Consider the following 20,922-nt stretch of genomic DNA (forward strand, 5'->3'; position numbering starts at 1 on the left):
TTTTAAATATATTAGGAACAAAAAGAATCCTGACAATGGTATTGATCCACTACTAGATGGAAAGGGTAGAATTATCAACAATAAAGCAGAACAGGCAGAAGTGTTCAATAAATATTTCTGTTCTGTATTTGGGCTGGAGGGTGAAGCTAGACAAGGCATAATTTTTAAGGGTGAGGGTAATTAACCACTGGAACCATTAATGACTGCTTCTTGGAGCAGCTAGTCATGGAACCCACAAGAGGAGAGGCAGTTCTTGATTTAGTCCTAAAGGGTGCACATAATCTGGTCCAAGAGGTGAATATAGCTAAACGTCTCAGTAATAGCAATAATGTAATTACATTTAACATCCTTATAGGGGAGAAAATACCAAAGAAACCCACCACAGTAGCATTTAACTTCAAAAAAGGGAAACTGCACAAAAATGAGGAAGCTAGTTAAAAGAAAATTAAAAGAAACGGTCACAAGAGTGAAATGCCTGCAAGCTGAATGGAAACTCTTTAAAAACACGGCAATAGAGGCTCAACCTATATGTATACCCCAAATAAAACAGCTTCTGTGTAAGGAGAAATTTAAAAAAACTGGGGCTATTCATCTTAGTGAAGGGACGACGAAGAGGGGATCTGATAGAGGTCTATAAAATTATGAACAGCCTGGAGCAAGTGACTAGGGAAGTGTTATTTATCCCTGGGCTTTGTGGACATTCCCTTGGGCAACAGAGGTATGGAAACAATTGAGCTTTCTACACTGGCTTGCGGAGACATAGCGTTTGAGGCTGGGACCCTGCTTTGATCTGTAGTGTACACAGATGGGCTGAAGGGCACAGGAGTGATTTACCAATGGCTGAGAAGCCCTGCACTGGAGGACAGGTCCATCAGTGGCTGCAACCCCATCCTCTGGGTGTCCCTAAACGTCTGACTGCTGGGACTGGACAATGGGGGATGGATCACTTGATGATTGCCCTGTTCCGTTCATTCCCTTTGAAGCACATGATATTGGCCATTGTCCGAAGACAGGAGACTGGGCCAGATGGGCCTTTGGTCTGACCCACTCTGGCTGTTCTTATGTTCTTACTGAGGGTGTGGCCTCTCTTTTTAGTTTCTCACTTACCAGTGAATAATGAGGGTCTGGTGGCCCTAGCAGCCAAGGTCTTTTGCCTGGCAGGATCCTAAAATGCTCAAGAACCACCACTGAAATGCAGCCACCTCTGGGGAACAGTGGAGCAGCTTACAGCACACAGTAACACGGCACAGATCAGGGTGTAAGGAAGAACATTTATGTCCAACGGAAACTGTGGGGGTCGGGATTAGCAAGGAAGATTGCAATTTCCTATCTGGAATCAGGACAGGATCCCAGGGCTATAGATCTAACTCCTGAAAAAGGCACCACAAGACTATTACTGACATTGCCGGGGGGTGAGGGGCAGCGGAATCACAGTTCATGTTTCAGACAAAGGTTTAGGCTGAAATTTACAAAGCTGTGTGAGGGATTTAGCTGCCCAATTTCCATGAATGGCTTATAACAAAGGCTCCTACTGTACTATACACTGTGCTATACTATAGCCTACACTAAGCCATCGCCAGAGTCAGTATAAACACATTCCACGTCTATTATTCACCCCCTTTCTCGGCTTGGGACGCAGCACTTGGGGTGGGGATCGGCTGACTGATTTGGGATTAATTGCACCTCTCGTTAGCCTAACCTCTAAGGCTTCGATAGTTTGCCCCCACCGTGCCCAGAGCCTTGGATATAGGCGATCCCGCCCAAGCTGTCTGAGCTCCAGTATGAAACTGGAACCAGCAGCTGGCAAGGGGCACGCACAGGAGCGAGTGGGGGAGAGGGTAGGATGGCAGCAAGGGGGGGCGGGAGAGGAGATGGGATGGGGGAGGAGGCAGTTCACTGAGGCTTGGAAGTCACTGGAGCTATGGCGATTTGCACCAGCGGAGGCTCTGGCCCTAATAATCATGGCAGACCAGACCCTCATAGCAGCCCCCAGCTCCGGCTGCCAGCAACACACTTGCAACTCGACCCCAGAATTAACAGGGCTTCTTGGCAGGAGAAAGAGCTTAGGCACAGATGAAAGGAGAGGACAGAGGCTGGCGCCTCTCAGCGGGAGAGGGTCACTCTGACCAGTTTTGTGGGGAACATGAAAAAGAAGAACGGGTTCTGTGCTGTTTAGGAAGGAGGAGGGGAACTGAATTACGAAGGACGATACTGGAAAACAACAGCTCGTGGGGCTGCTTCCCTCCGCCACCTGAACCACTCACAGGGGGAGAATAACCCCTGTGGACTTCAGTGGGAGCAAGCTGGCCCTTGCAATAGGGAAGGTCCCAGGTGCGTTCCCCACCCCATCTCCGACCCCAGGCTAAGATCTGGGCTCTAGATATGTCAGGGAGTGATGTCCAAAAGCACAGCACTATCTGAATTACTGTTATTTATAGTGCACCCACAATGCACCAGGCTCTGTCCATGCAAACAGACCCAGTCCCTGCCCCCAGGAGCTTACATAGAATCATAGAACCATAGAACTGGTAGGGACTGGTAGAGATTAATAAGACGGGGACTTTTCAGCTTGGAAAAGAGACGGCTAAGGGGAGATATGATTGAGGGCTATAAAATCATGACTGGTGTAGAGAAAGTAGATAAGGAAGTGTTTGTTTACTACTTCTCATAACACAAGAACTAGGGGTCACCAAATGAAATTAATAGGCAGCAGGTTTAAAACAAACAAAAGGAAGTATTTCTTCACACAACGCACAGTCAACCTGTGGAACTCCTTGCTGGAGGATGTTGTGAAGGCCAAGACTATAATAGGGTTCAAAAACGAACTAGATGAATTCATGGAGGCTAGGTCCATCAATGGCTAATAGCCAGGATGGGCAGGGATGGTGTCCCTAGCCTCTGTTTGCCAGAAGCTGGGAATGGGCGACAGGGAATGGATCACTTGATAATTTCCTGTTCTGTTCATTCCCTCTGGGGTACCTGGCACTGGTCACGGTTGGAAGACAGGACACTGGGCTAGATGGACCCTTGGTCTGACCCAGTAGGGCCAGTCTTATGTTCTTATGACCTCGAGAGGTCATCTAGTCCCATCCCCTGCACTCGTGGCAGGACTAATTATCTAGACCATCCCTGACAGGTGTTTGTCTAACCTGCTCTTAAAAATCGCCAATGATGGAGACTCCACAACCTCCTTAGGCAATTTATTCCAGTGCTTGACCACCCTGGCAGATAGGAAGTTTTTCCTAATGTCCAACCTAAACCTCCCTTGCTGCAATTTAAGCCCATTGCTTCTTGTCCTATCCTCAGAGGTTAAGAACAACAATTTTTCTCCCTCCTTCTTCTAACAACTTTTTACATACTTGAGAACTGTTATCATGTCCCCTCTCAGTCTTCTCTTTTCCAGACTAAACAAACCCATTTTTTTTAATCTTCTCACTTAGGTCATGTTTTCTAGACCTTTAATAATTTTTGTTGCTCTTCTCTGGACTCTCTCCAATTTGTCCACATCCTTCCTGAAACGTGACACCCAGAACTGGACACAATACTCCAGTTGAGGCCTAATCAGCGCGGAGTAGAACGGAAGAATTACTTCTCGTGTCTTGCTGACAACACTCCTGGCTTATACATCCCAGAATGATGTTTGCTTTTTTTGCAACAGCTGTTACACTGTTGACTAATATTTAGCTTGTGATCCACTATGACCCCCAGATCCCTTTCCGCAGTACTCCTTCCTAGGCAGGCATTTCCCATTTTGTAAGTGTGCAATTGATTGTTCCTTCCTACGTAGAGTACTTTGCATTTGTCCTTATTGAATTTCATCCTATTTACTTCAGACCATTTCTCCAGTTTGTCCAGATTATTTTGAATTTTAATCCTATTCTCCAAAGCATTTGCAACCTCTCCCAGCTTGGTATTGTCCGCAAACTTTATAAGTGTGCTCTCTATGCCATTATCTAAACCAGGGGTGGGCAAACTTTTTGGCCTGAGGGCCACATCTGGATATGGAAATTGTATGGTGGGCCATGAATGCTCACAAAATTGGGGGTTAGGGTGTGGGAGGGCGTGAGGGCTCTGGCCGGGGGGTGCTGGCTCTGGTGTGAGGCCAGAAATGAGGATTTCAGGGTGCAGGAGGGGGCTCTGGGCTGGGGAAGGATGTTGGGGTGCGGGGGGGGGTGAGCGCTCCAGCTAGGGGTGCAGACTCTGGGATGGGGATGAGGGGTTGGGGGTGCAGGAGGGTGCTCCAGGCTGGGACCAAGGGGTTCAGAGGGCAGGAGGGGGATCAGGACTGGGGTAGGGGGTTGGGGCACAGGAGGGAGTCAGGGGGCGCAGGCTCCAGGTGGCATGTACCTTAAGCAGCTCCCGGAAGCAACAGCATGTCCCCGCTCAACTCCTATGCGGTGGCGCAGCCAGACGGCTCTGCGTGCTGCCCCATCTGCAGGCACCACCCCTGCTGCTCCCATTGGCCACTGTTTAGATGCTAAAACACAGATGAAGATATTGAACAGAACCGGATCCGGAACTGATCCCTGCGGGACCCCACTCGATAAGCCAAACCCTTCCAGCATGACTGTGAACCACTGATAACTACTCTCTGGGAATGGTTTTCCCACCAGTTTTGCACCCACCTTATAGTAGCTCCATCTAGGTTGCATTTCCCTAGTTTATTTATGAGAAGGTCATGTGAGACAGTATCAAAAGCTTTACTAAAGTCAAGATATACCACATCTACTACTTCCCTCCATCCACAAGGCTTGTTACCCTGTCAAAGAAAGCTATCAGGTTGGTTTGACACGATTTGTTTTTGACAAATCCATGCTGACTGTTACTTATCACCTTGTTATCTTCTAGATGTTTGCATATTGATTGCTTACTTATTTGCGCCATTATCTTTCCGGATACAGAAGTTAAGCTGACTGGTCTGCAATTCCCCGGGTTGTTTTTATTCCCTTTTTATAGATGGGCACTATATTTGTCCTTTTCCAGTCTTCTGGAATCTCTCCCATCTTACATGACTTTTCAAAGATAATTGCTAATGGCTCAGATATCTCCTCAATCAGCTCCTTGAGTATTCTAGGATGCATTTAATCAGACCCTGGTGACTTGAAGACATCTAACTTGTCTAAGTCATTTTTAACTCATTCTTTCCCTATTTTAGCCTCTGATCCTACCTCATTTTCACTGGCATTCACTACGTTAGACATGCAATAGCCACCAACCTTCTTGGTGAAAACCAAAATAAAGAAGTCATTAAGCACCTCTGCCATTTCCACATTTTCTGTTATTATTTTCTCCCCCTCATTGAGTAATGGGCCTATCCTGTCCTTGGTCTTTCTCTTGCTTCTAATGTGTTTGTAGAATGTTTTCTTGTTACCCTTTATGTCTCTAGCTAGTTTAATCTCGTTTTGTGCCTGGGCCTTTCTAATTTGGTCCCTACGTACTTGTGTTATTTGTTTATATTCATCCTTTGTAATGTGACCTAGTTTCCACTTTATGTGGGACTCTTTTTTGATTTTCAGATGATTGAAGATCTCCTGGTTAAGCGAGGATGGTCCCTTGCCATACTTCCTATCTTTCCTCCACAGTGGGATAGTTTGCTCTTGTGCCCTTAATAATGTCTCTGAAAAACTGCCAACTGTCTTCTATTGTTTTTCCCCTTAGACTTGCTTCCCATGGGATTTTACCTACCAACTCCCTGAGTTTGCTAAAGTCTGCCTTCCTGAAATTCATTGTCTTTATTTTGCTGTTCTCCCTCCTACCATTCCTTAGAATCATGAACTCTTATCATTTCACGATCACTTTCACCCAAGCTGCCTTCCACTTTCAAATTCTCAGCCAGTTCCTCCCTATTTGTCAATATCAAATCTAGAACAGCCTCTCCCCTGGTAGTTGTCTCCACCTTCTGAAATAAAAAATTGTCTCCAATGCATTCCAAGAACTTGTTGGATAATCTGTGCCCTGCTGTGTTATTTTCCCAACAGATGTCTGGGTAGTTGAAGTCGCCCATCACCACCAAGTCCTGTGCTTTGGATGATTCTGTTAGCTGTTTAACAGCTGATAGCTGTTTAAAGAAGCCTCATCCACCTCTTCTTCCTGGTTTGGTGGTCTGTAGTAGACCCCTACCATGACATGACCCTTGTTTTGTACCCCTTTTACTTTCAATAAGTCTGTCTCCTATTTCCATCTTCACCTCAGTCCAAGTGTATACATTTTTAATATATAAGGCAACACCTCCTCCCCTTTTCCCCTGCCTGTCCTTCCTGAGCAAGCTGTACCCTTCTATACCAATATTCAAGTCATGCGTATTATCCCACCAAGTCTCTGTGATGCCAACGATGTCATAGTTGTGTTTACTTACTAGCATTTCGAGTTCTTCCTGCTTATTCCCCATACTTCTTGCATTAGTATACAGACATCTAAGATACTGACTTGATTCCACCCCCTGCCCCCGCCCCCCTTTCTGTCTTGTCTCTCCTTTATCCCCGCTATAACAGCCCATGCTCCCCCCAAATTCCAAACCTTCTCCCAGGTCTCCATATTCTTGACTTACCTGTGGGCTTTGGTCACCTGCCCCCTGCCCTTGCAGGTGAATCATAGCAGTGTAGGACTGGAAGGGACTGCAATAGGTCGTCTAGTCCAGTCCCCTGCACTCAAGGCAGGACTATGTAATAGCTAAACCATCCCTGACAGGTGTTTGTCTAACCTGCTCTTAAAACCCTCCAATGACGGCGATTCCACAACCTCGCTCGGCAATTTGTTCCAGTGTTTAACTTAAGTTTTTCTTAATGTCCAGCCTAAACCACTCTTGCTGCAATTTAAGCCCATTGCTTCTCCCATCCTCAGAGGTCAAAGAGAACAATTTTTCTCCCTCCTTGTAACAACCTTTTATGTACTTGAAAACTGTTATCATGTCCCCTATCAGTCTTCTCTTCTCCAGACAAAACAAACCTAATTTTTTCAGTCTTCACTCATAGGTCACGTTTTCTAGACTTGTACTCATTTTGTCTCTCTTCTCTGGACTTTCTCCAATTTGTCCCCATCTTTCCTGAAATGTGGCGTTCAGAACAGGACACAATACTCCAGTTGAGGCCTTATCAATGTGGAGTAGAGCAGAAGAATTACTTCTCGTGTCTTGCTTACAGCATTCCTGCTTATACATCCCAGAATGATGTTTGCTTTTTTTGCAAAGGTGTTATACTGTTGACTCATATTTAGCTTGTGATCCACTATAACCCCCAGATCCCTTTCTGCAGTACTCCTTCCTAAGCAGTCATTTCCCATTTTGTACGTGTGCACCTGATTGTTCCTTCCTAAGTGGAGTACTTTGCATTTGTCCTTATTGAATTTCATCCTATTTACTTCAGACCATTTCTCCAGTTTTTCCAGATCATTTTTAATTTTAATCCTATCCTCCAAAGCACTTACAACCCCTCCCAACTTGGTATCATCCACAAACTTTATAAGTGTACTCTCTCTGCCATTATCTAAATCATTGATGAAGATATTGAACTGAACTGAACCTAGGACAGATCCCTGCAGGACCCCACTCGATATGCCCTTCCAGCTTGACCGTGAACCACTGATAACTACTCTCTGGGAATGGTTTTCCAACCAGTTTTGCACCCACCTTATAGTAGCTCCATCTAAGCTATATCTCCGAGAATTCTTTCCCTCCCTTCATCTCTCCATTCATAGAGCCCAAGGCCAGAAGGGACACTGTGATATCTAGTCTGATCCCCTGTATAAAATAGCAGAGATCTTTTAGAAAAACCTCCGATCTTGATTTAAAAATGGTCAGTGATGGAGAATCCACTGCGACCCTTGGTGAATTGTGCAAATGGTTAATTATTCTCACTGTTCACAAGTTACACCTGAGTACCTTCTCAGCGGGCTGGAATCATGGACACAGCCTTTGGTCTGCCTTCACATGTCACTGGGATGCACCTGCTCGGCTTCCAACCCTGCAGCGTAACTGTTATGTGGGTTCCAGTAGTGGAGGAAGGTCCCCACTGAGATCAGTGCCCTGTTGCGCTTGGTGCTGCATAGACACATAAAAAGAGACAGTCCCTGCCTCAAGGCGCTTACAGACAAAACATACAAAAGATGGCAGGGAACACCGAGGCATTTAAGGCCATATCTACGCTACTGGCCCTACATCGGCACAGCTAGGGCGCTGCAGCTCTGCCACTAACGTGCTCTAGTGTAGATGCTCCCTGGATCGAGAGAAGGGATTTTTTCATTCATGTGGTAATCCACCTCCCTTGTCTACACATAGGTTGGCTTCACTACGGCGCTCAGGGGTGTGACTTCTTCACCCCGCCCCCCCGACCACTGGAGCTATGTTGACCTAACTTTTAAGTGTAGATTAGGCCACAGGGCCCACAGCAGAGCCAGGTCAGGGCCCAAGTCACCTGAATCCCTGCCCAGACAGACCTCAGTGTCTTGACTTCTGCAGTGGCCTAAAGCCGCAGGGGCACAGAAGGAACAGGAGCAGTGCCCCATTGGATCATAATAGCTCCCCTCCATGTTGCCACAGGGCTCCCAGCGCCCAAGGGAGCTGCCCTGTGGCTCACGTGCAGGTCCCTTGTTTGACGCTGCGATCGCTCAGCAGAAGTGCCCCGTGGAGGGGCAGCGATGGGCTGGTGAGGGAGACGTTGTTTCAGGAAAGCACCTGGGACCAGCAGCAGTGCCCATCTCCCCCCACCGCCATCCCTCTCTTTTATGAGAGCCTCTCCTCCGAATAAAGAAACAAATAAATGCACCCAACAAACCCTGCCTGTTTCCCCCTTGTTTCTCATTTATCCCTGTCATCATCTCCTGAGATCTGGTTGGCCCCCCCTCCACAGCTTGGCCCGGAGCCAGGGCTCAGCTCGGGCCACTGTTCCCAGCCCTCTCTAAAAGCCAGCTTTGTATTTTACAACGGGGAGCTCACTCGGCATACGATTTTAATTAGCGTCTGGTTACACGGCTCAGCAGATGTGGAATGTATTTCTTAGCCCAGGTGGAATAAATCTATTGCCATAAAAATCAAACTCCCTGTTATTGAATTCTGCTCTTCTAAATAGCACAGTATTGAACCAGGCTCCTTCCCTGCCCCACCCCACCCCTTTCCTCCCTTGCCCCTGTTCCCCAAGCCCTTAAATACAAACCCCTTTCTAAGTGCTTAATAAGTTTTAATTTTATTGGATTTCCTGGCGTTCCCATACAGGGCCGCCAGGATGAAAAATAGCTGTAGCCTATGGGCCGGCCCCGTGCTGTTGGCTTTGTAGGGTACCAGGGAGGGCAGTGTTTATGCCACCCGGGCGATGGTGCTTTGGATAGAAGGAGGCTCTGCCTGGTGGAATGTAGGATTCACCACGCAGGATCTCACCAATGGCCCATCAAACCAGCTAGCCTGCCTCTGGCTGCAGCCAACAGATGCCTCGGAGGAAGGTAACACTTGTATAGTTTGTATGGCACATCAGCCTCCTGTGGAGATCGGACACCTTCCTCTGCAAGTGCTGACCAGTGGAGCTGGACCCTGGCTCTGATCCGGTCAGGAAGCACCAGTGTTCTTCTGCTGTCATGCCAGTCTCACTGAGCTGAACTCCTCACGTTCCCCTGCCATGGCAATGCCATGCATGGGGAGGACCACCCCGGTACCAGCTGATGGAAGCCAGACTGTCTGATCTACTTGTAAGTGACCCGTGAACCGACAGTGCCTTCACCTCTGCCAAGCGTCTCTCTTGGTGGGTAACATCACAGCCATGCTGAGAGCCTTTGCCACCTTCCGGGATTGTGCCTGACTGCCCGCCCACAGGCTGAAGGATGGAGGAGAACCGGTTGGCATGAGCTATGAGGCGACCTGAGCCTCTTCCAATCCCCCCTTCAAAACCCAGATCCCACTCCTAACCCCATCCCTCCAACCAAACCTCCCAGCCTTCCTCTCCGTGCCCATCACTGGGGTTGGGAGCTCTGCCCCAGCTATTCTCAGCACCATCATGAGGGGCCTGTGTGGAGCTGCTGCAGGCTCACCAGGCAGGTTACTAGGAGAACGAGGAGCTGGACTCCTGGGGGATGGGGCCACTCAGAAGGGCAAGTCTGGCCTTGTAGGAGAGTGGCATCTACTCCCGTCGCACGCACACGGGAGACCTTGGGTGAGTCACTGCCCCTCTACAGCCGAGCTGCCTGAGTCTGTAAAACAGAGATCCCTGGAGGGACGGGACAGCGTGGGTCCCTCCCGAGATGCCTGGCTCCAAACCAATCGACTTCCCCCAAACAAACAATTCTGCTGACAAGATTATAGGCCCAAGGAAAGGTAATTAGCACCCCCAAGGTAATTGCTGCCACTGTTTCCCCTCTCCCCCATACATAGATCTTGGGGGTGGGAGGGGGAAGAGATAGAATCATAGGGTTAGAAGGGACTGCAAGGGTCATCTAGTCTATCCCCCACAGCTCTGCTAATGCACCTTGCTCATGAGCTACAGCACGCCCTGCTGGGCAGGTGCAGGGCTCCCCCACAGCTCTGCTAATGCACCTCGCCCCTGAGCTACAGCACCCCCTGCTGGGCAGGTGCAGGGCTCCCCCACAGCTTTGCTAATGCACCTCTCCCCTGAGCTACAGCACCCCCTGCTGGGCAGGTGCAGGGCTCCCCCACAGCTTTGCTAATGCACCTCGCCCCTGAGCTACAGCACGCCCTGCTGGGCAGGTGCAGGGCTCCCCCACAGCTCTGCTAATGCACCTCGCCCCTGAGCTACAGCACCCCCTGCTGGGCAGGTGCAGGGCTCCCCCACAGCTTTGCTAATGCACCTCTCCCCTGAGCTACAGCACCCCCTGCTGGGCACGTGCAGGGCTCCCCCACAGCTCTGCTAATGCACCTCGCCCCTGAGCTACAGCACCCCCTGCTGGGCAGGTGCAGGGCTCCCCCACAGCTCTGCTAATGCACCTCGCCCCTGAGCTACAGCACCCCCTGCTGGGCAGGTGCAGGGCTCCCCCACAGCTCTGCTAATGCACCTCGCCCCTGAGCTACAGCACGCCCTGCTGGGCAGGTGCAGGGCTCCCCCACAGCTCTGCTAATGCACCTCGCCCCTGAGCTACAGCACCCCCTGCTGGGCAGGTGCAGGGCTCCCCCACAGCTCTGCTAATGCACCTCGCCCCTGAGCTACAGCACCCCCTGCTGGTCATGTGCAGCGCTCCCCCACAGCTCTGCTAGTGAACCCCCTGCCCTGGTTTACAGTGGCCCTGCTATGCCAGTCCTGAGTGTGCACCCACAGACCTCCATTCCCACTAATATCCCTCAGTTGTGACCTGTACTAATCCTTGCTGGGCTGTTCCTGAGCCCCTAAAGCCTGTCAGTGCTGAGGCCCTGAGCCACTCGATTCTTGGGCTGGACTCCCACCCTGCTGTGCTAGTGCCCCTCAGCCTTGACCTGGAGCCCCCTGCCTCCCCTATTCCAGTGCTGAGCACACACACACACACACACACACCCTGCTAATGCACCTCACTTATGGCCTGTTCTTAGCCCCGCTATTGCAGTCCTGGGCTCCCACACTGCTCTGCTAATGCACCCCCAGGTGAAGCCTGCGGTAAATCCTTGGAGCCCACACACAGCTGTGTCAATGTACCTCTGATTGGAGCCTGTCCTGGGCTCCCCCACAGGTCTGCCCAGGCATCTCAGCCTTGACCTTAAACTGACAGGTGTGATCTAATGGTATCTGTCATGTTTAATGAGACACACACAGACTGGTGGGTTTTGGCTTCCCGCTCCCTCTTCTTCACAGCCCAGCGACGCATGGAGCCAAGGATGCTGCCTGCTCCGACCCTCTCAGTTACCTTCATCAAAAGGACACAAACGCAGACTTGTCTCGTTCCTTCTCCCTTTGCTTCTAGGCTGCTGTTTTCTCTTTTTTTTTTTTGAGCCTTTTCCTCCACTGCTGCCAACCCCGAGGGTTCAGAAAACAGAGAGCTGGATCCAAACAAAACGGGGCGGATGGCCCTGCTGTCCACCTCAGTCTACGGGGGGCTAATCTCTCACCCCAAAGGGAACGTTCCCCACTGCGCTGGCTCTCCTGGGGGAAGCCCCGCTTTCCTGTGAGGCATCACCTGATTAGCAGCCCCTGGCCCCCAGGTTATCCCCTGGAGGAGAAACTGAAGCACAGAGACGATCCCATTTTTAGAGGTGTCTGCCAACTTGCAGGGCCTCAGTCTTTGGACATCCAACTTGAGGCTCCTTGGCTGAGATCCTCAACGGTACGTAAGTACCTTGGTGGATCTAGGCCCTTGTGCCTGATTATCCCTGTTGGCTGCAAAGGGATCTCTGGGGGTCCTCCACATCCTTGAAAATCAGGCCCAATGCCTTGAGTTCGACGCTCAGAGACCAAGGCGCAAAATCAGCAGCCACTTCTGGAAACCCAGCTCCATGGGACTTTGCCAGGCCTCACGCTAAATCAGTGGATGAAGGCGCAGATCTCCTGCTCCTGACTCCCATCCCCTGCCTACTGGACCTTGCCCAGCAACCTTTTCCACATCACAATTCGCAGAAGCTTACAGCCAGTCCTGATTCAAAGGGCTTCTCTATGTGGCGAGTTACTGAGGGGCAAGCCAAGGTGTGACAGCCCACATGGACACAGCTACAGTACGGAGAAAGTCCCGGAGTGACGTTTGAAGCAGTAGTCCATGTGACAAATAGGCCCACTGGTTGTTCACTACTCTGCATCAGCAACTCCTCAGGCCTGACAGACTCACTACACCAGTGGTGGGCAACCTGCAGCCCACAAGCCATGCGCAGCCCCTCAGGGTAATCCGCTGGCTGGCTGTGAGACAGTGTTTACATTGACCATCCACAGGCACGGCTGCCCGCAGGCCGCAGGTTGCCCACCACTGCACTACGCCTAAGACACAATATAGGTGTTCTGATATAGACCCAAAAGGGTGCATGTAATATATCACTGGAAAACTAATAACTCACTGATCATTAATATTCTTGTGTGATGTATGTACAAGGTGTGTACAAAGAGTTATGTTCTTTCAATGTGTTTGGCAAGCGGTGCATAAACCTAGTCTACCCTAGACAAAGGAATGTGTATTTGCTTGGTTGACCAGCCTGGCCATCAGGCAGGGGCAACGAAGGTGCGTTTACATAAAAGGTGAACAAAGGCCTCAAGCTAACAAGGGAGAAGAATCAACTACACCCACCTCAACTTCATCAGACTGCCTGGCATCTCTTCCCAGCAGGAGAAAAGGAACTTTGTGAATACATTTCAATGGATTACTGGATTATAAACAGGGTGTGAACCTCAAATAAGTAATTAAATCAACTGATTGTATACAATATTACCATATTATAAATGTGTATCATGTATGGCCTTTTATGAAACCTAATGGCACACTGGTGATCAATATCATTGTAAAATGTACCTATTACACTATATGAGGGATGAGGGATACTCACTAATATTATGCTGTAAAGTCTGCGACCAAACAAAGGGAGACACAGGTTTTCCCCGTAGAGGAGGGAAGGCAGCATGGTGGAAACAAAACCCTGGAAGCCGCAGTGGGGATGGGAAGGCCACAGGAAGGGAAGACCAACATCAGGTCATCCTGCCCCTTGACACAGGGGCAATGAACTCAGAGAGATATAAGGGGGAGCAGAGAGCCATTTTGGCATCGTACACCTAAGAAGACAAAGAAATCGAGCACTTTGGAGTTTGTGGAAACTCCCGACCCAGGGGGAGGTCAGCCATCTTGCTGGAAGGCAGTGTGGTGAGAATCTTACCTGGAGCCAAGACTGTAGCTGTATTAAGTCTTAGTCACTAGGAAGCGTTTTCCACATTGATTTGGTTGTAACTATTTCTGACTTTATCCCTTCCACGTGAACTCACTGAAAACCTGGCTCTCTCCTTCTGATTAAATAAACTGGTTTTACTTTGACTCTAAATCAGCCCAGTGCGGGGTTTCACCTGAAGGGGTTCTGCTTGTTCTCTTTAAAGGAGTGACCGGCCTTAGCACTCCTCTGAATGTTCCAGGGGAGCGCTGGCCATTTCAGGGCAGTGGGGGGAGATTTGGAACCGTTGGTTCATTGGGGGTCACTTGGCTAGTAGTAACCAAGGCCGGTGGAGACCAGCGCGTGGCTGTGGTGTAACACACAGGGGGCTGGAGTCAGAGCTGCTGAACCAGGGCCGCGTATCACAGACCCTCAGTGCAACACTTGTCTGCTGGCTGGAGCGTCCACACGGGGAGCTAGAGAAGCAGAGCATTTCAAGGCACTCAGGGTTACAGGACAAACAGTGACAGCCTCTCACTGGTCCGCATTGCACCCCGGAACACGACAGTCAGCCAGGCCGCACTCCGGGCTTTCACGTCACTGTAGTAGTGGCCACACCGAATGTTATGTCACGGCTGCAGATTCACACCCTGGCTTGTTGTGTAGACAAGACCAAAGACGAACTTCCCGTCCAGTCAGTCATAGCAGGGAACACTCTTGTCATCTGCTCCTACTCCCTGTGCCTGCGCCCAGACAGAGCCACTGGAGTAGCCTCAGCATGATCCCTGCTGACACCCTGTCCGAATTGGACATGGGCCAGGCCTAAATTCAAGTGTTTTCTCTGGAGACGGAGGCCATGATGGGCACCTTGGCCACGCCCCCAAACTTCAGCTCCAGATCCCAATACCCCTGAATGATGCCTCACCTACAATTCCCTCTAGAGCCACTATTGCTTATAAAATGTGCTCTTGGGAACAGCTCAGGATTTCTCTACAGGTGTAATTAGCCCTTTTCAGTCCCCTGTGAGGAAAGTGTTCGGGGGAAATCAAGGCCCCGAGCAGTTAAGCGACCTGCCTAAACCCATGCAGCAAATCTGTAGCCAAGCAGGGACTAGAATTCACGTCTTCTGACTCCACCTTTACCCCAGGGCCATCTGCACAGTCCGGACTAGAGTCGATGGAGCATGGACAATTTCCCCCAGCTGAGGATGTCGCCCATTTCTTTCCCCTTTGGTGATCTGGCACAGGTTCAGCTGGGAATTAGCTATAGGGCGTATCTGTGCCCATCATGGTTGTAGCCGAGCTCTGGTGTATCTGTCCTCCCGCACCCCTGTGAGGTAGGGAGGCGCGGTTATCCCTGGCTGCACAGATGGGAATTAGGCCCAGATCCTCAAAGGCAGTTAGGTGAAAGGAATGGGAGTTAGGTACCAAATTACCTTGGAGCTGGGACTAAGTGGTTTTCCCAGGGCCACACAGGAAGTCTGTGGCGGAGCAGGGAATTGATCCTACATCTCCCCTGGCAAACGGCTGCTGAACCGAACCGCAGCAGGCTGTGGATCTCATCCCCTGCAGCTTCTAAACCGATCACGTTGATGTGATGTGGTTAATCTCTGCTACTGCGCGGCTCTGGGGCTGCTCCAAGAGTCCGACGGCGCCACGGAATAGAGGGGAGAGGAACTCTGGCGGATGTTTGGCTTGAAGGACAATGAGGCACCCGGGAGCAGCTGGTGTTGTTGAGTCCAGAGAAGAGAGAGAGGGAGATGGCCACCCCGAGAGCGCTTGGAGCGCAGGTGGGGGAAGATTTGGATGCTGCCTGGGCAGCAGCCATGCTCCAGCTGCTGCCTCCCTAGCCAGCGAGCACACTCAGCTCTCTACAACATCCCAGCAGAGGCGGCCAGACGGCTTCGGAAGGGCAGGGGGGAGGATGTCATCTTGTGGTTAAGGGAGGGAGCTGAGATACAGCACTTAGTGGCTCTGGTGCTGGCTCTGCCACCGATTCACTCTGCAACTGAGAGTGAGTCACTTGCTTGCTCTGTGCCTCAGGTTCCCCATCTGGGACCTTCACGCCATGTTCACAAACCCTGCTCAGTGCTGGGCTGGTTAAAAGTGCTGGCAGCTGGAAGCATCTGAGCTGCATCCAGGCTCTGGCTGATGTTGTTGACAATGGAGCTGGTAGGAGCTTTGAGACGTTGTCCCCAAACCCCTCCAGTGCGGCCACGGTTGTATGCGTGATGCATTACAGAATGGCACCCAGATAGGCTCTGAACTCACTGTCTATGGTACTCCAATGGCTCCAATCCCCTGAGTGCCTCTCACCCTTTAATGCATTTATCCTGCTATTGCAGGGCTCCTACGCAGCACCTTTCCTGATGTTAGCTTAGGCAGGGTGGCAGGGGACAGCGACTGTCTATTAGATAAGTAGATCTCAGGCCATTTAGGGCTTTATAGATCAATCCCTGCACATGCAGTTCTCTCCAGTGCTCAACAGATCCAGAAGCCCTAATGCGCTCTTGGGAAGATGTTCCCCTGTAACAAGCAAGGATAGCGCCCTGCCCTGAGAGGGCTCACCCTGCACACCACTGGAGACTGCATCCTGCCACTTAAGTGGTGCCCAGGGCCTGGTAAAGATCCTCAGACCACTGGGGTGAGCTTCACCCTGAGTGCTGAAGACAGTCAGCGCTGTCCGGTACCATCGCAGCTAGCCCCCCACTTGGAACAGCAAGAATTCCAGTGCACCCTTCACTTCCATTTCATAGTAACCCTGAGGGTGAGTGTTTTTCCACGGACTGCAAGTAGCTGCTTCATTTTTCACACCGCTCTTATTGCTGGGGCAGCTGAAAGGTAGGTAGGTCGATAGCTAGATAGACAGATGGGTATGGGGATAGATGCATGTAGGGACAGACAGATGTGTATGGGGATAGAGCAAGAGAGATCTGATTCTCATTTATGCCATGGACCTTTTATATCTTTCTCCACCAGCCCTGTCCCTGGCCACTGGGATCCGGAGTTTGGGGGGATCTGACCAGAGTGTGCTGCCCTATGGGTATTCTTTGCTCCCCATGGGCCACAGGAAGGAGAGGGTAAGTTAGAGCAGCTCTGAGACTACTCTGACTTACAAGTCTGGGCAGGACCCTGCATCACCCCAGAATACCCAGGGGGGTTCCAAAGAGGATGGATCTAGACTGTTCTCAGTGGTAGCAGATGACAGGACAAGGAGCAATGGTCTCAAGTTGCAGTGGGGGAGGTCTAGGTTGGATATTAGGAACCACTATTTCACTAGGAGGGTGGTGAAGCACTGCAATGGGTTACCTAGGGAGGTGGTGAAATCACCATCCTTAGAGGTTTTTAAGGCCAGGCTTGACAAAGCCCTGGCTGGGATGATGGTGTTGGTCCTGCTTTGAGCAGGGGGTTGGACTAGATGACCTCCTGAGGTCTCTTCCAACCCTGATCTTCTATGATTCTATAATACAGGGAGGGCTGAAGTAGCTTAAAGTCCCCTTGACCTCCCTTCCAGCTCTGGACACAGGAATGGAGTCCCTGAGACCTGGGCCTGGGTCTCTGCCTCAGGAGTAGATTTACACTGCCCCCTGTTGTGCTAGCTCCCGGTGCTACCCCCGCTGGGACAGACACACTAGGAAGGGACAGCAGATTTCCCAGCTCAAAGCAGACGCACAGTATTGCCCCGTGACCACTTCAGCCGGCACTGTGTGAGCAGCGACAGAGTGAGGAACAGCTACAAACCCAGGGCCGGGCTGACAGCTCTGCCAGGGGAGGTCCTTTATCCGCCGACCTGGCTCAGCACTAACAGGGACACAGCCTGCCCTGGAGGAGCCACCTCTAGGAGATCCTCAAGGGGAGTTCAGTCTCCAGGGCTTTCTGCAGCTTCTATCATGTGGAGATGTGTGGACTGAGGCCACCATCGCAGCTGTCACAGGCCACCAAACACCCTCCAGGGAGCTGGTGACCTGGAGGTGCCATTCCCAGCCTCGTGGGCCACCCATTGCCCAGTCACGCTGACGCCGAGCGCAAGGAAAGTGTCAGTGATGGATGCTGTCACTGCCGGCAGAGGAACCAGTTAATCACTAGCGCAGATGTAATGTCTATAGATCCCGGTTGTTGGTGGCCAGGATCAAACCTGGGATCTCTGGAGCTTAATGCATGAGCCTCTACTGCATGAGCTAAAAGACAAATCTCACTTAGCCAAGACTGTAGCAGGTTTATCAATCTCTAGCGCAGGGTGGGCAAACTACGGCCCGCCAGCCGTTTTAATCCAGCCCTCGAACTCCTGCTGGGGAGCGGGGTCTGGGGCTTAGGGAACCACGGCCAATGGGAGCTGCAGGGGCGGTGCCTGTGGACGGGACAGCCTGCAGAGCCACCTGGCCACACCTCTATGTAGGAGCCGGAGAAGGGACATGACGCTGCTTCCAGGAGCTGCTTGAGGTAAGCGCCGTCCGGAGCCTGCACCCCTGAGCCCCTCCCCACACCCCAACCCCCTGCCCCAGCCCTGATCCCCCCCTGCTCTCCAAAACCCTCTATCCCAGCCTGGAGCACTCTCATGCACCCCAAACTTCTCATCCCCAGCCCCACCCCAGAGCCTGCACCCTCAGCCGGAATTTTCACCCCCCCTCAAGCCCCTGTCCCAGCCCTGATCCTCCTCCTGCACCCCAAACTCCTCGTCCCCAGTGCCACCCCAGAGCCTGCACCCCCAGCTGGAGCCTGCACCCCTTCCCGCACCCCAACCCCCTGCCCCAGTCCTGATCCCGCTCCCTCCCTCCAAACCCCTCGGTCCCAGCCTGGAGCACCCTCCTACACCCCAAACGCCTCATCCACAGCCCCATCCCAAAGCCCACACCCCCAGCCGGCGTCCTCACCTCCCCCCCACCCCCACAGCCCACCACGCTGCCCCAGCCTGGAGCTCCCTCCTGCACCCTGAACCCCTCATTTCTGGACCCACCCCAGAGTCCACACCCCCAACCAGAGCCCTCACCCCCTCCCACAACCCAACCCCAATTTCGTGAGCATTCATGGCCCGCCATATAATTTCTATTCCCAGATGTGGCCCTCGGGCCAAAAAGTTTGCCCACTTCTGCTCTAGCTGGTCTAGCCACCACTAGAGGGGGACAGAGCACCACAGCACGCATGCCTGGGTTACACAGGCTCACTGGCCTGTGGGGATCCCGCAGCCGGGTGCATCAGCATGACATCCAGGCGCGTCTCCCGGCTGGTAGCCCTGCCCCAGAGAGGAAGCTGAGACTGGTGAGCTGAAGCATGAGAAGCCCATTAACAACAGTGACACTTATAAGGCAGCAAGGGCCAGTCCAAGTCGCCAGCGCTGATCTCGCGTGACAGGAGACTCTCGGGTCTCTCTACAACAGACTGCACCCAGCTCCAAACTCATGCCACACCCCCTGCCTGAGCCCTCTCATCTCCACTGCAACTTCACGGCCGGCCCCGACCTCCAGAGTGAGCTGAACCAAACCCCACCTCCACTCTGGGGATGTGGGGGGTGAGCTTTACCGCTGGGGCCTGGCCATATAACCAAGGATCCAGCTCCAATCTCGGGGAGGAGGCGGATGTCGAAAGCCAGAGCGTGCACTAGGCTGGTACATGCCCATATGCTGGGTATTGTCTGGAGAGCCGGGAAGACAGGAAGGGAGTCAGGCAGCACATGGGGGGCAGTGTTATGGGCGGAGCCTGGATAAGCACCACCCCCTTTTTCTTCCCCGTTAGATTCCCCCATGGAAATCCCAGATCCCAACTCCATGGCTTATGCTCCAGTCTCTCTCTCTCGCTCTTAATATCCCTCCCTATTCATCCATTCCCTTCTCTTTTCTTCAAACCTGATTTTGGGAGTGTAAAGAAAACAAACATCTTCCTTTAGAAACATACACTCTTTCCCTGCCCTGCCTCCTGGAAGGAACAGAAAAGCCATCTAGCAATTCAGGCCAGATCTGGGGCATCCCTAGGACCAGTGGCACTGATTAGCAATGGAATCAATACGAATCATCCTCTCTGCCAGATATTGGCAGTGGCGGAAAAGCTGTGGGAAGGGAAGCGCAGCTGGAATCAGTGGATGAAGAGCTGCCTTTGCATTTAATGGAATAAAGGCAAGTTTGTTTGTTCTTCCCTTTGACAATTACATCTTAGCCAAAACTGAGCATCATTCAGTTTAAAATAGAAACCTTATAAACCAAGCCACAGCAAACAGCTTCTGGTTCTGCTCTGGGACATTTTATCAAAAGGGGCACCAAAGAGGAAGACATTTTCCAGCAGGGAAATGCAGCCTGTCCAAGGCTGGGGAATCGATGAAGCTGGGGAATTAATGAAGCTCGGTCTGGTGAAGAGATTTGGAGTTCCTGGTCCAAATCCAGCCTGTGGGAGAGTCTCATTGAGTGAAGGTCAGGGATTACATTAGGTTGAGGCAGCGAGGCAGTACTATATTTTGAGGGTGCTGCTTGGTTCTCCAGGATCCCAGCTTTCATTTAAAAAAAAAGCAAGTCTCTGGCTGTTGCAGTAGCAGAGAAAACACTCTGAATGTGAAGTGGGAGTAACTGATGCAGAAATGCTCACCTGCATTTGCAGAGAGCCTGAAACAACAGCTCTGAGAGGTGTGAATTGTCCCATTCATCTCAGCAGGTACCAGCTGATGACCATTGAAATGTCAATATTGTTAATTATTTCACGGCTGATCAATGTCTGTTAGAAAGAAGAGGGTTGATCATTTTAGGAAGATCTGTACAACCTGCTCAGAGTTCGTCCCATTTTGGCAAGTATCAGCAGTGCCTCTTCTACTTTCAATGCAAACCACTCTACGAACACAATGTTAAAACTACACAGGACAGAGTCCAGGTTGTTAGGAAGCGCAAAAGAAACAGGGCTCGATTCTCCAGTGTGTTTCCCCACTCTGTGTTACTGACATACTCTGGGTGATGAGGATCAAGCTGGGTTTTTCCCATGTCAAGAGGAATAAATATTCTCCAGGTCAAAGTTTGCCCACAGCGATGCCAGCGCAACTGCATTGTCTTCAGATTCTGCCCCGAGTAGCACCTTCATGGGGTTTGCACAGGGAATTGGAACTTAATAAATTGTTCTGTCACTGTGGACCAGGCTGGAGGAGCTGCCCCAGCTCCAGCCCCTGGGCTGGCTCTGCAGGACTGACAGGAGTGAAAACTTAGTCACCATCTC

Source organism: Natator depressus, chromosome 1 (assembly GCF_965152275.1).
Source record: "Natator depressus isolate rNatDep1 chromosome 1, rNatDep2.hap1, whole genome shotgun sequence".
NCBI lineage: Eukaryota > Metazoa > Chordata > Testudines > Cheloniidae > Natator > Natator depressus.